Source organism: Echinops telfairi, unplaced genomic scaffold (genome assembly GCF_000313985.2).
Source record: "Echinops telfairi isolate 266 unplaced genomic scaffold, ASM31398v2 ScPeMD7_1;HRSCAF=3_0, whole genome shotgun sequence".
NCBI lineage: Eukaryota > Metazoa > Chordata > Mammalia > Afrosoricida > Tenrecidae > Echinops > Echinops telfairi.
The window spans coordinates 16,803,915-16,820,761 of NW_022103896.1; the positions used below are offsets into that span (position 1 = coordinate 16,803,915).

The 16,847-nt window shown below is 54.0% G+C and overlaps 1 protein-coding gene across 2 annotated transcripts in view; it reads right to left on the reverse strand.

Moving 5' to 3' along the window:
- Positions 1-16,847, reverse strand: part of ZHX2 (zinc fingers and homeoboxes 2) — a 159,169-nt gene that overhangs the window by 75,233 nt on the left and 67,089 nt on the right. For both annotated transcript variants that reach the window (XM_004697408.2, XM_045286340.1), the window contains exon 2: positions 6,166-6,236. The gene's annotated coding sequence lies outside the window, so the exon portion shown is untranslated. The remainder of the gene's footprint in view (positions 1-6,165; positions 6,237-16,847) is intronic.

The following is a 16,847-nucleotide window of genomic DNA, read 5'->3' on the forward strand; positions in this document are numbered from 1 at the left end:
ATCACGTCTGTGACGTGAACAGGAAGGAGGCTGGCCTCAGGTGCAGTGCTCTGCAGGCTCCTGGGTAGAACCCCATCCCCTCTCAGTCCTGCGGGTCCCCAGGATGGCGATGGAGGCCCCTGTCTCAGGCTTGGCCACAGAGCACGGTTCACCCACTGGCACAGCGACTAGGGCATGTGACCCAGATATCTCAATTCCAGGGTGGTGCTGGTGCTGGTAGGTGTCACGGAGTCAGTCGGATCCGATCTACAGGGACCCTCTGCAACGCAAGGAAACGCTGCCCGACTCTGGGCCACCCTCACAACCGTTCCTACCCTTGAGCCCCTGGCGGAGGGCCTTCTTTTTCACTACCCTCTACTTTACCAAGATGCGGTGCCTCTCCCGAGTCGCCGCTCCTGACAAGAGGTGCAAAGTACACGAGACAAAGCCTCGCCCTCCTTGCCTCCCAGGAGCACGCTAGCTGTCTTCTTCCGAGATTTGTCTGTCTTCTGGCAGCCCACGGGACTTTCAACAGTCTTCTCCAGCACTGTAATCCAAACGCATCCATTTTTCTTTGGTTTCCCTTATCCCGTGTCCAACTGTACCTGCATAGGAGGCGATGGACAATCCCACGGCTTGGGGTGGGTGCACCTGAGCCCTCAAAGGAGCCTCCTTGCTCTCAGTATCCCGAAGAGGTCTTGGGCAGTAGATGGACCCAACACGTCATTGGACCTGTTGACTGCTTCCATGAGCATTGCTTGTGGATCCACGTGAGATGAAATCCGTGACAACTTCAACCTTTCCCCCATTTATCAGATTACCTACGAGTCGTGTGGGGAGGATTTTGATCTGTTTTACATAGCATTGTAAGCCCTACTGAAGGCTGCCATCCTTGATCTTCCTCAGCAAGTGCTTCAAGCCCTCCCCACTTGCAGCCAGCACGGTGTGTCCAGGGTGTTGAAGGACATTGATTCTCAGAGAAGCAAAGCCCTTAGCTGGCAGAGAGCAGGTGGTAGGGCTGCTGGGGCCACTTAGCCAGGGGAGGGGACCTGGCTGGATGAAGCCCACACGGGAGAAAGCTGAGCTTGGGAGCGGCAGACACAGGACGCCTGCCGACATTGTTTAGATCCAGCCGGGCTCCCCGCCAAGCCGGCTCAGACTTTTCAATTACACAAGCTGCCTTTTTGTTTTACACTTCTGTCAATTTGAATTGGATTTCTATCTTGTAACCAAGAGTCTGACTGGTATAATCAAAGATGGGCGGAGGTAATGCCATTCTAACTGTTTCAGGTGTTACAATTCCCTTGGACAACAGACTCGGGGCTCACAAATAACACGGGGTGGGCTCAGGGTCAAGTTCTAGCCAGAGAGCAGGCGGGTGATGGGATGTGGCCCTAGCATCTCCTGTTTTAACTTAGAAACACAGAGTCCATGCCTGCAGAGAACCGCTCCCTCACACGCTACTAAGGGGGCAGGCTGGGCTGAAGGTGCACCAGAATCTATGGAAGCACCAACTCCCTTATCCTGGGATTAGAACCATCAGGGCTGAGTGAATTTCATACTGGTGGCACCTGGGATAGTTGCAGTTTGGTTTCCGGATTGAACGTCTCTGGTCTGGCCTCTGACCTGCTGCTTCCGTCTTTAGCCCAGCTGTCTACCTCTGAGCTGGCCCTGGCCACTCACCGACCTCCCACTCCCCGCCCCAGCCTCAGCTGCCTCCTCCATCAGTTGTTCATCCATCACTGTTCATTCCCAACAGGTCGGAGGGATATGGCACAGCCCTTTGGCAATGGGGATGCTAGGAACGAGCTAGGAGGTACAGAAGTGTAGGTTAGGGCTTGGACCCCAGTCAAGGACCAGTGATGCTCAGGTCCTTCTTCACCCAGGAGCATGCCCACCCCGCTGGTAAACACTGGCCTGGACGGTGTTGACCCCTCCCCCCTCCCCTACCACCCCCACAGCCATCGTCCTGAGCCTGCTTCTGTGTCTCAGGCCTGGGCAAGATCTCTCCCTCAGGACTGTGACGGTGCAAGCAATGCCTCTAGAATGACTATCAAGGCTGATAACAATGGAACCAGGGACACACACACACACACACACACACACACTGCCAGGTAACATTCTTCACACATTCCATGCATTGATCCTAATGGCCTCATCTGATAAGTACTAAGAACCACCTGGTATCCACTGAGCAGAAGAAGAAACGGAGGCTCAGAGTTGCATGACCTTTCCACGCCTGCACAGCTAGTGGGTGAACGAGTTAGGATTTGCATTCAGGCCATGTGGACTCCTAAGCTACCTGCTAAACCTGCCCTGCCTTGCCCTCCCTGGCTAACATTCCACAGGTGAGTCGCATCCATGTGGCATGAACCACCTTCTGCATCATCTACGGCTTCACTGTGTCTGTTCCCTCCAGTGGGTTCCTCTCCCTTCTGATTCCCAAGCTAGGAGTCTAGGACACCCTCTTGACCTCTCCTTCCTCACTGCCCATGGCCAAGAGCAGCCGGGCATTCTTCTCTTCCTTGGCGGGACTGTCTCTCTCCTGACGCTCACTCCTCCTGCCCAGGGCCATCCGAATGGGGGGGGGTCCTGATGGCTGACTTGCCTTCAATCTCGTCTAGCTGCCGTCGGACACCAAGCTTGGTAAAGTAGAGGAAGAGTCTCAATGAATGGGTTGACACTGCGGTCCCAACAATGGGCGCAAACCTAACAACCCCAGTCAGGAGGGCGCAGGACTGGGCAGTGTGATCATCTGTTGTACGCGCGGTCGCTGTCAGAATGGACTGAACAATACCTACTCCCTCCGTCCCCCCTGAAGCCCAGTCTCTGCACTGCCACCATCATGCTTGCTCTATACTCGACCTGGCTCCCAATCACTCTCACAGCTTTAAACTCTGGAAGCCGCTGAGTGTGTCCTGCAAAGGTCATCCCGAGCAGGGCATTCGACGCCGAAGCGCACCCATCTCGCACCGATTCATGTAACAAAAGGCATCTGTCCCCGGGCACGCCAGGCTCTTGGGGTCTCCACTGCGACCCCCAGAAGGTGGGTTGCAGAGAAGCCCCAGTGGAAGAGCGAAGGGTAGGAAATGCCTCTGACACATCACCAGGACTAAGATGCAAGGGCTCTGAGACGTAGACAGGAGGCGCTGGAAGAGTGCGCTCCTATTTGTAACAATCCATGGGGGCCATCATTTTCCAGGACATGTTGCAAGGGGGAGGCTTGGCTTTCAGTGGTGATGTGAATGTGAGGTGATGAGGGTAGCTGTGAAGACAAGAAACAGCAGGTGGGGGCCATCTTCTGGGAGCAAGATGGCTTGATGGGACCCCCTCCAGAGTTTATCTCCCCAATAACCCCGTGCGAGGCAGTCTCTCCCCTTTTACCAATTGGTTCACCAGGGGCGGACCCAGTTCTGGACTAACCATCTCACTTGGCAACACAGCGAATTCCTAGCCCATGCATGCCCCTCTAATTCAAACTCCCTGGAAATGTGAAACAGGGCAATGCTGCCCATTGAGTGATTTTCTATCTCAAAACATACCCTGCTTTTGCCAGTGTGCATGCGTGTGGCAGTATCCGTTTCTAAGTTAGGTGCCCTAGAAGCACAGCCAGGTGTTCTGGGTCCTGTGGCCAGGCTTCTCAATCCCAGACCCTGGTGGCTCCTGCAGCAGCACCAGTCAGTGGGCCGGGCCCGGCACAGTCTGACTTGAGTCACGAGAAAGCTATGGTAACGTACATGCAGCAAACACTCTCAAGGGTAATTCTTTTCACTCACTCAGGCTGGTCCTCGAGTGAGTTCAAATTAATGCGATAGCCCCATGCTCTGTGTCTCTGCTGTACCACAAGCCCGCTGGCACAGCACCACAAAGTGTGAGAGCGGACAGGGGCCTCAGACAACGCTTTGTCTAGGGATGGCAGAAAAAGATGGCACGTTTGCAACAGTCTTCTCTCTAGAGCCCTAAGCAGACATCACTAATCAAATGTAGCATAGTCTTTCCTGGATTTGCCTCAGAATCCTTCTCAACACTGCCCCTGGTAGCAAGGACCAACTGATCAGAATTGGCAGATGGAATCTATGTGGTATCTCCGGTTTAGCCCAATCACCTCATTTTAAATGAGGTCGGGCAGATTTGAGAGAAGCCACATGACCGGCCCATTCAGTAGCAGAGCTAAGAGTTTGAACCCCTTTCTTTTAGGCGCGCTGGGCTGCTAGATCGTTGTTTGAACCGGAGTCATTTCCCACATCCAGAATCGGAATGAGGGCTGATCTTTACCCAGCACTTACTGTAGCTGAATCAATTCCCTGGAACTGCACAGCCACCTATGAGGGCATTACTGCCACTGTGCCCATTTAGCAGATGGAGAGACCGAAGCAAAGAGTGGTTGGCAACTTACCCACGATCCTATAGCTATTGAAAGGACCAGGCTTTGACCCTGGGCAGTGTGACCACACAATCCCTGGGTGGGGCACACAGCCAAGGAACTCAGCTGCTGGCTGGAGGGTTGGCGGTTCAGCCCACCCAGATGGGTCTTGAAAGAAAGGCCTGGAGGTTTGCTTTTGAAAACTCAGCCACGGAAGAGCCTGTGGAGCCCACGGTTCTAGGCCCACCCACGTGGGGGTCGCGGGAGTCAGAGTTGACCCCAGGATTGGGGGAAGTCTATCTCTAGCTCTGCTCAGCTACCGATGACGAAACTCCTTCCCATCACTTGCTCTTCCAGTCAGTCAACAGCCATTTGCTGCACACCTACTATGTGCCAAGACGTGAGGAGGGCGTAAAGACACAGCCTCAGTCCTCCAGGCCCCTCTCCCGCTTGCTGCCTTGCCAAGGAAGTGACAAGTCAGGGCTCCAGTTCACTGTGCAGACCCTCTACTCCCCCAGCCTGACTCCACATTCGGGGCTCTTTAAACCTATGTGTACATCAGCCCTCAACCCTGACACTCACCCAGCTGCTAGTGAAAGAAGACTGACTGGCCAGACTAGGGACAGAGACCCCGTAGCAAGAGCGCATTACTCAGACCCTCCACGAGAAACGACTGTCCCTCTGGCATAATCTCCCCATTTGGGTTGACAGTGTGATTCTGCTCATGCTCGGTGGGCCAGGTTTTGGGCGTGTGTGTATGTGTGTATGTTTGTGTGTGTATAATTAGCCCCACTCCTTCCAAAGAAAGGGGTTTAATTTCTTTGGAGAAACCATGATTCTCCCCCAGACTGTCTGCTGGGCCACACCCACTCTGTTTCTGGGGGGCCTCAGCGCCCCCTTCCATCGTGTTTCCTGCTAGACCATGGGCCACCCCTTGGTGGGCCGCTGGCTCTTCTGGTGTGGAGGAGGCCTCAGAGCCCCTGATCAAGACTCCCAACATGCTTTGTGCACCTGTCGCATGTATCCAGATGTTTGGGGTCAGGCACAGGTGGCCAACGGGAAACTGGTCAGAGGAGAGACCCAAGGCTAATCTCATCCAATGGCTTGCGAATGGCACAGGCAGAAAGGTCCACTTGCGGAGGCTCTCCCCAGGGCTGTCTCTCCTACTCTGGCCGCCCCCAGGATTGATAGATCACCACAGAACTGCACTCGGTCAAACACAGCTCTCCTCCAACACTACTCATCACCCAACAATGCTGTTATCACCTCTGCTTGAACTCTCCCAGCGACAGACAACTCACTACTTCTCAGCGATGTCTAGTTCATCTTTGTGGCAGTTTTCCCTGCAAGAACGTTTCCTTACACAACAGCTGCCCACCTTCTGCTTGCCTTGGACCATTCTTCCAACATCCCAGAAAGCTTTCTCACTTCCCTCCATCCTCTCCCCTCTTTGGGTGACAAAGTGGCGTGAACCATGTCCCCACCCCACCCCTCCCTAACCCCTGCTTCTGTGGCCAGAGGTTTCCAGAAAACAATCCCAAGCACATGCACTCTGACTGCCACGTCTGAGCTGCCCGCACCTGAGCAGGCGGTGGCCAGGGCTGCCACCTGCCGCCTCCTTGGCCCCTGGGAGAGGGACTGGCTCTATGGATAGCACGCGCACCTGGGTGCTCAGCACCTGCTGTTCCAGGCGGATCTGGATGGAGGCAGCCTCAGAGCTGCAAAGGACCCAGCTGCACACCCACGCCCCCCTCCCCATTCACCTCCTTTCCCTTCCTGAAACCCAACCCCACAGTCCACCCTCCAAACCCAGCACCACTCACCAGTCCCGTATCGCTTACATCCTGGGAATCTTTTTACTCCTGGACTCCGGGAGCAGCCAGTGCGTCAAGACCTACAAAGACAGAAACCCGATATGAAAAGCTGGGCCGAGGCCCTGGGCGTCCAGCTCCATTCTGAGTCACCGGGAGCCAGGAGGAAGGGGGGTGGTGGGGTGGGAAGTGAAAGGGCAAGGAAATGGGGAGACTCCCTGACCCCACACTCTTAGGCAGTTCCCGGGCTGGTGGAGTCTCTGAGGGCAAGAGAAAAAGACCCCAACCCTGGAGGACCGAGCAGCCCGGCCAGCAGCAGGCTTTGGCAGGAGCAAAGGGAAAGGCCACACCGACAGGGGAGGCGGAGGGGCAGTTCTCTAGCCTCACTCCCTCCAGTCCTCCAGGAACCTGGGGCGGCTCCGTGCCCACCAGGCTGCCCCTCAGGGTTCCATGCTGGGGAGGGGAGGGGTGAGGAGGGAGGGAAGCACTCTGCACTGGTGCCTCCGTCCTGAAAAAACAAAAGCCCCCAACGGGCAGTCATAGCCTGGGAGGCTCCCTCAAAGTCAATCCCAGTCTGCGGGCTTTGGAAACTCCTTGGAGGAGAGAGCCCACCCGCCCACCCCGGAGGGGGGGGGGCGTTTGCAGCAGGGCAAGTGGAGGCCTGAGTGCCCAGGTCTGAGGCCCACCAAGGAGGGCGCAGGCAGGGGTGCAACCAGGTGTGGCAGGTCCAATTCCCCATGGCCCTTTCCATCACCTGCTGTGAGATTGGGTCCCTGGTTAAAACGGAGACCTTTCATCTTTCAGGGCCAGTGTGGGCAGTGGTTCTCAACCTGTGGGTCGTAACCCCTTTCCCAGGGGTCGCCCAATTCATAACAGTAGCAAAGTGATGGTGATGAAGGAGCACTGAGAACAATTTTATGGTTGGGGATGGGGATGGAACTTGAAGCCGTTGCTGAGCAACTGTCGTCAGCAAAAGCAAGGAAGGCGCCGCTGAACTTTTCATGCCGCCATACGCATGGGGCCTTGTACTCTGAGCTGACACCGAACCGCAAACTGGCCCCCAGTCGGTTGAACTGCCAGCCACCCTACGGGGCAGAGAACAACTGTGCCCGTGGGCTTTCACGGCTGTGGACTTTTGAAGGGAGCCCAAAACCTCATCTTTCTTCCGGGAGGCGGTTCGTGGGTTGGAACTGCTGACCTGGTGCGGGAGCTGGGCTTCTGACTCACAGAGGCAAAGCTGAGGCCTCTGGGCTGAGGATCACGGGCGTGGGCCACGTGTGGGCATTCGGGGAGCTGGACTTGCTGACCACGGACGGGGAGCGAGTGCCTCTGGTGGAGGCTTATGGCAGAGCGGATGCCCTTGGAGCATTGATCAGCAGGCGCGGAAAGAAATTTGTAACCTGCCTGAACACGTGTATCCTGAACATTTCTCACCTGCATCCCGACCTTTCCACTTTCCTTAATCACGGGTATTGCCTGTGGGTTCTTTGCAGCCATTGAGGGGTATCGAACTCAGGATGTGGGACAGTAGTGTTGTGAATGACAGAATGCTTGGTTCTGGGTTCCTGCACATTGCGATAAAGACGGGTATCTGAAAGACGGGTGTCAGATGTTCGGTTGGACACGGGTAAGGGATGCCTCTTGGGGGCACTTGCAAACAGACCCTGCCCCGCCCAACCCACAGCTGCTCAGGTGAAATGAGCTTGTGTTTCCCTTAGAAGTCTGAGGTGAGCTGAGGTCTCTCTATTCAGACGTCCTGTTCCAGGAGGGTAGAACAAAAAGAATCTTCATGGTGGTAGCTCTCATTGACTGCGTCCTAGCCTGGCCAGTCGTTCCCAGCGGTATCTGTCATCTGGCTAATCAAAGGTGATATCGCGTCATTCGGGAGCTTGTTGGAAAGGCAGGGTCTCAGATCCCAGCCAGCCTTAAGGAATCAAAATCCCAGCAAGACCCTCGGGTGGTTCCGTGTATGCTAACATTTACCAAGCTCCGCTTTTAATTCTTTTAAGAGTCCTGATGGGTAATGGTTACGGGTCAGGTAATGACCTTGCTAATGACAAGGTCAATCTTCTGGGGACAGGAGCCCTGGTGGGGCTGTCAGGAAGCATTGGGCCACTGGCCATAAAGATGGCGGTTCAAACTGACCAGCTGTCTACTCCTGAAACACAGGAGGCTCCCTAGGAGTTGGAATCTTGTCGATGGCAGCGAGTCTTTTGGGGGAAGCCAAGTGAAAGGGTGAGGGGGGCAGAAGGTGACCGCCAGGGCAGGCCGACAGGGAGCACAGATGGTCGCAGGCCCTGTGGAGGAAGGTTCCCCTTGGAGGGGGCAGGGGCCTCAGAGAGGGAAGCACAGAAACCTAGCGGCAAGTCAAGGGCCAGCAGAATTGCCCGGCCTCCTGTCTATGGGGGATTCCAAGGTCCCGTGATTAGTCCCAGTCAGTGACGCAGTCATTTGGGTTCTAGGGGGGGATTAGCTCTCTTGTCGCCTGCACTTAGAACCAACCATGGGGGGGGGGGAGGCAGGGCCTCAGGAGAGGTACCAGCTATCCCTCGTACCCCAGATCCTGCCTCAGAGGGACAACTTCACAGTGTAGAACGAGCTTGTCATCCATGGGCTGGTCTGCTCCTTACACAAACTCGGAGCGCACCACAAGCCCTGTTTTACAGCAGAGGAAAGAGAAGCGCAGAGAGACCAATGCTTTTCCTGACGTGACACAGCTCTTGGGCAGGCTGAGTTGAGGTGCTGGGACTGAAAGCCCAGGTGAGTGTTGCTGCCCCTGATGGGGAAGGGGGTGACATCAGAGGCTTAGGATGCTCTCACTTAGCGTCACCCCATTCTGCACAACGTTGTTCCATGCTCATAAGTACCCTCTGCAACTAAGGTCAAGGAGCCTTGGTGGCTTGCTGGTGGCTGCTCAGCAGCTCACCAAAAGTTAGGGGTTTGAACCCACCCAGAAGCTTCAAAGGAGGAGAGACCAGGCGGTCTGCTCCCGTAAACATTCTAGAACAGGAGACCATCTGGGCAAGTGCGGCTGTCACACGGTGCCTCTCTTGAGTCCCAGTCAACTTGATGATGCCCAATACCAGTGACAACAGCGCCGAAGGGGGGGGGGGGGGCGCTATGGACCCGGGGGAAATGCCACCATCCACAAGGATGCCCACAGCAGGCATCTTCCTCAATGGCCATCAGTCAGCTGGCACGCTTGGCTTATCGAGCCGCCTTATTGTGCGTCCGTAGGACTTGTCCTACCCAACTTGCTTCCGTAGGCAGGGCGGTTCACAGGAAGTGAGAGCAGAGCCGTGTCAGTACAGTGTGGAGGTGGTGGGGGTTCACGAGCCAGGCTCCCAGACGTGGGTGTCTCATGTCGCCAAGTCACCGTGACTGCATGTGGCCAGCCGGGGGCGGGGGGACTCCCCACTGCCCACGACCCCTCCGCCTCTGAGCTCACAGGGGTCACAGGTTCTGTCTGGGAGGGGCGTGCTGCTGAGTTCTCTGTGCCATGAGCCCAGTCGCCCATCTCTGACGCGGCTGCATTTGGGCAAAGCCTCTAACTGCCTTTCCTCCTGCACCTCCCGATAAAGCTATCCACCCGCTCCTGGCCCTCTCTGTCGGCAGCCTCAGCCCTCCCCTTGCCTTTCTCCCTTTTTACAGCCCTAGAGTGACTGTATTCCTAAGATTTTTTTTTTTTAATCAGCCCATCACTGTCCCTGGGCTGGTATTATGGGAGCTGCCTGGGCTGTAAGTGGGCTGCCGGAAACGTGTGGTTCTCCCCAAGTCCTGTCAATTTCATAGAATGTGAGGATTCTACAGACTTGAGGGTCATTTTATGCAGAAATGCTGGTAGAGTGGAAGTTATACCATAGCTCCTGATAGCTCTGTGTGTATTAAAGTTGCAAGATATGCGTTTAGTATATTTTATTGAACATGAAATAGGTTGTGATTAAAAACTGAGGATTCCGTTTAACAATCACTGTGGTCATTTATCAGGGGCTTCCGCACGCCTGGAAGGAGCAGTGGTTACAGCTGTCAGCTGCTCGCTGGAAGGTGGGCAGTTTGAATTGGCTCAGCCTGCAGGGGAGAAAGAGGTGGCAGCTTCCTTCAAGATTAAGGTGACCAGATTTAAAGCAGGACACCATTGACCGGCGGGGAAGGGGGGTTTCTTGATAAAAAAATTTGGTCTATATGGATCAAATAGACTGGTCCCTAGCTTGTCGTGTATTCTTTCCAAAAATTGGGACTGTCCCACCAAAAGCGGGACGTCTGGTCACCTTATTCAAGATGCCAGTCTGGGCAACACTAGGCGCCGTGTACTCTCTGTCTGAGAGCGGCGCAGTGAAATTCCACTCGACAGATGGCAATTTTTGGGGGGTGGGAGGGTACATACCTGGTTCTATGCACAGTCTCAACCCTAAAACCCAGGGCCATCAGGTTGACTCCAAAACACAGTGATCCTTCAGAGGGTTTCCAGGAAAGTAAATCTTTAGGGATGCAGACAGCCTCACCTTTCTCCCATGTGCTAAGCACCAGCGATACATAAACAAGACCCTGTCCTGATCCATCTAGGCATTTGGAGATCCTGAGTCTGGCCCTGGTTCTCTTTGTCTCCCTTAGAGCGACTCCCACTAATGTAGCATATTCCAGTCCATTCCGTTCTCCCCTTGGAAAATGTCTGGAGGCCGAGGAATAAATTTTGGGTCTGGTAAATCAGAGTTTGTGTCCTGGTGTGGGCCTACGAGGAAGGCGTTCCAGGGTCTGGCTGGAGCTGGTCCAGAGGGGAGCCTGGAGGACGTTTGAGCTGAAACAAGTTGGAGGAGTGGTGTACAAGTCATAGTCTGGGAATGCGAGAAGGTACCAGGCAGGGAGCGGATGTCCAGGTGCCTGGGGGCGAAGACCAGACTCCTCATGTCCCAGGCTCCTGTCTACTAGCTGGTGAGGCCCCACCACCCCGGCTCACTCCTCCCAGCTGCCCCTGCCTGCGGGTTTCCAGGTGTCCGGGCCAGTATCTCTGTTTCTTGTATCTACTGGCTGTGGGTAGCCACATGACTGTGCCCGATGGGTCCCTCTCCCTGGAACGCTCTGTCATCTTCCCCCCAACCCCTCATTAACACTCCCCCTGCAGGACCACCCCTGAGCTGTCCATTTGTCCTACTGTAGTGGCTTGTGTGTTGCTGAAGGTTATGCCCGTTGGTATTTCAAATACCAGCAGGGTCTTCGAGGAAGTACAGCCGGAATGCTCCTTCAACACAAGGATGGTGAGACTTCATCTCACATACGTTGGAGGAGTATGTTAGGAGACACCAGTCCCTGGGAGAAGGACACAATACTTGGTGAAGTGGAGGGGCAGTGAAAAAGAGGAATGCCCTCCGTGAGATGGACTGACACAATGGCTCCACCAATGGGCTCCAGCACAGGGACACTGGTGAGGATGGGGCAGGACCGGGCAGTGTTTCATTCTCTTGTACAGAGGGTTACTATGAGTCAGAACCAACTCGATGTCACTGAACAGCAACCACTGCCCTGCAGGAGGCACTCTCGTAGCACAGTGGTTAAAGTGCTTGACTACCCACCCCAAGGATGGTGGTTCAAGCCCACCAATTGTTCCGCAGGAGAAGGGGGATGGCAGTCTTGGAGACGCTCCAGGCAATTCTGCAATGTCCTATAGCAGGGTCACCTGATTCATCACAGTAGCAAAATGACAGTGATGAAGTAGCAACGAAAATAATTTTATGGTTGGGGGGTGGGGTCACCGCAACATGAGGAACTGTGTTAAAGGGTTGCAGCAATAGGAAGGTTGAGAACCACTGGCTGTCGCAGTGGGTACCTGGAGGACTGAGCAAAGTGGTACCAGGTACATGTGATGATCTCTAGGTCTCTCCTATGACCAGCACTCACCACAGACAGCAGCATGCATCACAGGTGTGACCCCAAATTCCTATGGGGCATGATGGGACTTTTGATCAAAGGCTCTGGAGGTCTCTCTCTCCTGCTAGTTAGAAGCCCCGCATAGAACAGTGTGTGTGAGTATGCTGATGTTCGCTGCCACCTCACTCCCACGGACCCCCTGCACAACGGAATGAAGTGCTGCCTGATCCCGTGCCACCCCGTGACAGTGGGGGATGGGACCACTGTTCTCTACAGGGCTTCCAGGGGTTGATGTTGGACGTAGATTGCCAGGCCTTTCTTCCTAGTCTATCTTACTCTGGAAGCTCTGCTGAAACCGACGGAGAGGTGGTGTCTGTGCATAAGATGGAACGAAGTGGTATTCCTGCCCCACCCCTGTCCTGACTGCTCTGTGGAAGGTGAGAACTTACCCCTGAACCGTCGCTGCCCTCAAACACATCCATTAGCTGCTATCATTACCGATGCACTAGTTATCGTGCTCAGTGCCCTGGCAGGTGCTCGAGCACAGGGGCGGGAAGTGACTTGACTGGGGTTGCGTCTTCATTGGTCTGCTCAGTTGAGTCTCGTGTTTCTCCAGTGTCCTTGAACCGTTTTGCAAGCCCCACCACCCTGCCACCCCTAGACGCTCAGTTACAACCAGCCTGGTGGAAAAATCCAGAGGGCCTCGGAGTGTGGAGACTTGAGGCGGGGTCTGGCTCTCTCAGACTTGCTCTGTGCCTCCCATCCACCACATCCCTGCTCTGGGCGGTGGCTTCCCCGTCAGTAACTTGGGGCTTTGGGGAGGAATCCTTCCCCAAGGGCAGGCCAAATGCCTAGGGCAGGTTTTTCCTGGGTGGGTGGAGGTGGGGGTGCTGATGGGCTATAGCACAAAAGTTTATCATTGTCAGGGGCGCTGAGTAGTGCATGCTGTTATAAAGTGGGTGGTAGGCCAAGTAAGTTTGGGAACTTATGGTCTAGGGCAGCGGTTCTCAACCTGTGGGTTGAGACCCCTTTGGGGAGTCAAACAACCCTTTTACAGGGATCGCCTAAGACCATCAGAAAACACATATTTCTGATGGTATTAGGAACTGAGACCCTGCTCCTCTATCCGTCTCCAGGCGGGTCCGCCCACATGCAGATCTGCCCACATCCGAGTACCGGGTATGAAGACTGGTACCCATGCTACACATGCTTCAAGAAAAAAATCATTTATTTGTCATTAGAAATAAATATTTCACAATATATGATTACATGTGGTTTTTGGGATGAATCACTCTGCTTTAATGATGTTCAATTTGTAACAATGAAAATACATGCTGCATATCGTCATTACATGACGATTCATAACAGTAGCAAAATGACAGCTATGAAGTAGCAATGAAAATAATTGCATGATTGGGGTGCTCACCACCACATAAGGAACTGTATGAAAGGGCCGCGGCCGGAGGAAGGTTGAGAACCACTGTCTAGGGCATTCTGGCTGTGGAACATGGCGGCTCTCAGCTACTGCAGTAACCAGCCGCTGGGGCCGCTGGAACATGGGCGAGTGACAGAAGGGAGACACACTGGAGGGTGATGAGGTAGGGATCTCGCTGGAGAGCGATTGCTGGCTTATTGTTGGGTTCCATGGAGTGGATTCCACGTGAAGCTCCGTGGGACAGACTAGACCCACCCCGTGGCGTGTGCTAGACTTCATGGACACAGGCTGCCAGGGCTTTTCTCTGGTGGGTTTGAAGAGCTCACCTTCCAGTGAACAGCTCTGCGTTTAACTTTTGCAAGAGAAGCTCACGAAAGTGCTAGACACCTGAGGGGGCCAAAGGGGGAAGTATTTGAGAGAATCCCCTTCCCCTGCCTCAGAATCACTCCCTCCACCGTGGCTTACTCCATGCTGTTGTTCTTCAGCAGTTGACGAGCGAGAAACCGTGGGTCCCCAAAAGAGGAGCCCCGTGTCCTGAAGCGAGAATACTATACTAAGGCCGGAACCACCCCCCACCCCCCCATGGAGCACAGGAGAGGGAGCAGCAGGGTCTGTTAGCCGAGGAAGGCCGAGCTCAGACAAGCTGGCAGAGCCTGGGCCATTTCTGTGGAGCCTAAGCTTGGCCATCATTCTGTGAGCTGGAAATGCCTTCTTAAGTTGCCTTTGCCCCCAGAACATGCAAAGAGGCTTCAAAGAGTTCATGGCAAAGCTCCATTACCTTTCAATTCCATTTTCCCCGTCCATTTTGGAAGCTCCCTCGATTTTTCACCTCGACCACCTTTCATTGAAAAGAGCGGAGAGGGCCAGCACTAGCGAAGGGCTAACTCATCAGCCACTTCCTGAGGCCTTACATGGAGCCAGGCGCTGGGCTGGGTTCCCCCTGTGTCTTCTCTCTCTCCTTCCCAGAGCAAATCTGAAGCGCCGGAATGGTATTCCAGAAACCTGACTCTGAGGGAGACTGACTAAACTGCCAGCGCTGGGGCTTGAACTCAGGCCTGAATGGATATCATCTTTCCACTTCTCTCCCATGCAGCCTTTTAAATTTGGACCGGAGTTGCTAGCAACTGAACCCCTACTCTGATGGGCCTTTAACGAGGACCCCCCCCACCATCCCTTGCAAGATTGCAGAGGGGCTGAGCTCGCAATGTCTTGGATGCTCATGAGAATACCGAATCCTACACTAAAGGAATCTGTATTTATTTGAAAATATTTCCTCCTCAAAACTATCCCATATAATCAACCCTCCAGGAAGAGGTCCCTGGCAGGGGAAGCCGCGGTCAGCTTTGCTTTACTATGTTTTTGCTCTTTCAGCCACTTCTGATGGGCATCAGTCGTGGGACAGGCACCGGGAGACACAACCGGCCCCCTCTCACAATCTGGTTCGGGGCCAGGACTACAATCAATCTCATCATGCCAGCAGGACAGTACCTTGGCAGCAACCGCGGGAAGGGGGCACATGCGATAATGCTGACGAGGGGAGACCTGAGAGGTGAGCCGAAGCAGAACAAGCTGGAGAATACGAGTGTGTGTGGGTGGGGGGGGGGTGAGGGTGGGGGGCAGGGCCCATGGACAGAGGAACTAGGTGGGTACTGGAGACTGGCCGTTGCCTACAGTGGCTAGAGGCCAGAAGGCCAGAGAGCGAGAAAGAGTCAGAACTTCCAGGGGTCTGAAGGCCTTTCAACAGCCGGGTCTTCAACATCATTACTCACTCACCCCAAACTGTGTTCCGACTCATGGCAACCAAACCATGAGCCAAACCAAACCAAACTTTGCTGCCATCGAGTTGACGTGACCCTACAGGACGGGGAACAACTGCCCTTGTGAGCTTCTGAGGCTGCCACTCTTTATGGGATTAGAAAGCCCTGTCTTCCTCCCGGAGCAGCTAGTGGTTTCAAACCGCTGATCTTGTAGTTCACAGCCCAATGGCTAACTATCATGCCCCCCAAGCTCCTTAGCAACCCTATTAGGGAAATGCCAATCAAAACCCACAGTGGCATACCATTGCACACCCCCTAAACCCACTGTCATTGAGGGGGCTCCAAATCACAGCCATCCTGTAAGACAGGATGGAACTTCTCCTGAGGGTTTCTGAGATCATAAATCTTTATGGGAGCAGACAGCCTCCTTTTTGCTTCCATGAAGCGGCTGGGAGGTTTGAACTGCCAACGTGGTGGTTAGCAGCCTTATGCTTAAAACACTGGGCCGCCAGGTCTCCTTCACGCACAATAGGATGACTTATCAAAGCGAAACAAAACAAGCTGAAATGAGAACCAGGGTCAGCGAGGATGTGGAGAAATGGGAACCCGCAGGCATTGCTGGTGGGAGTATAAAATGGTCCACCTGCTGCGGAAGAGAGTTTGGCAGTTTCTTAGGAAGTGGAGCAGGGACTTATCAGAAACAACAACAGATCGCTGCCATCGAGTCAGTTCTGACTCAGCGCAGCCCGATAGGCCATGTGACTTTCTGAGGCTGCAACTGTTTATGGGGTCGAATGCTTCATCTTTCTCCTGGGGAGTGGCTGGTGGTTTTGAACTGTGGACCTTTCAATTAGCCGCCAAATGTGTAACCATTACACCACCAGGGCTTCACAGAATTACCTGTGATCCAGCGATGCCATGCCTACGGATGTCCCTGTGGTAGTTAGATAATTCTGTGTCAACTTGAAGACATGAGAGTGAAGGGGTGGAGTTTGGCCTGTCAGGTAGCTGTTTGATGATCTTGTTTGGAGGTATCACAGAGATTAATGGCTCTCTGGAGGCGGGCCACTCTCTCTCTTTGCCTACACCTTCCTGTTGATAAGACACACTGAGACACGCTGAGACCTGCAAGAGCCCTGAAGATGCTTCCACCGCTACTGGAGCCACAAGACTTTGCACCCACTGGCCTGTGATCTTCCTGCATTTTGCATAATTGTATGGTTCTCAAGAAGGATTTATGGACTAGTAGCAGACTTATGAACTAAGTCTTATCTTAGTCTTAACTAACTAATATCGGACTTCTGAATCTGATCTGGACTGGACTGGTATGTTCTCTTAATACACAATTACTCTTTGATATAAAGCTCTTTCTTATACATATATGAGTGTCCCTGGATTTGTTTCTCTAGTCAACCCAGCCTAACACAGTCCCCAAATGACCTGCAGGCACAATGCACACGCGCATGTACAGTGAACCCTCGCCACTTTGCGCTGCGCTTCGACTTCCGCGGCTTCACTCTATCGTGGTTTTTGCGTAACAGTGCATACTCTGTCATTACTGCCACTGATTGGCTCATACTGTACACGCTTGATGCCATAAATAATATAATAAATAATAAATGATAATTGTAACGTCCAAA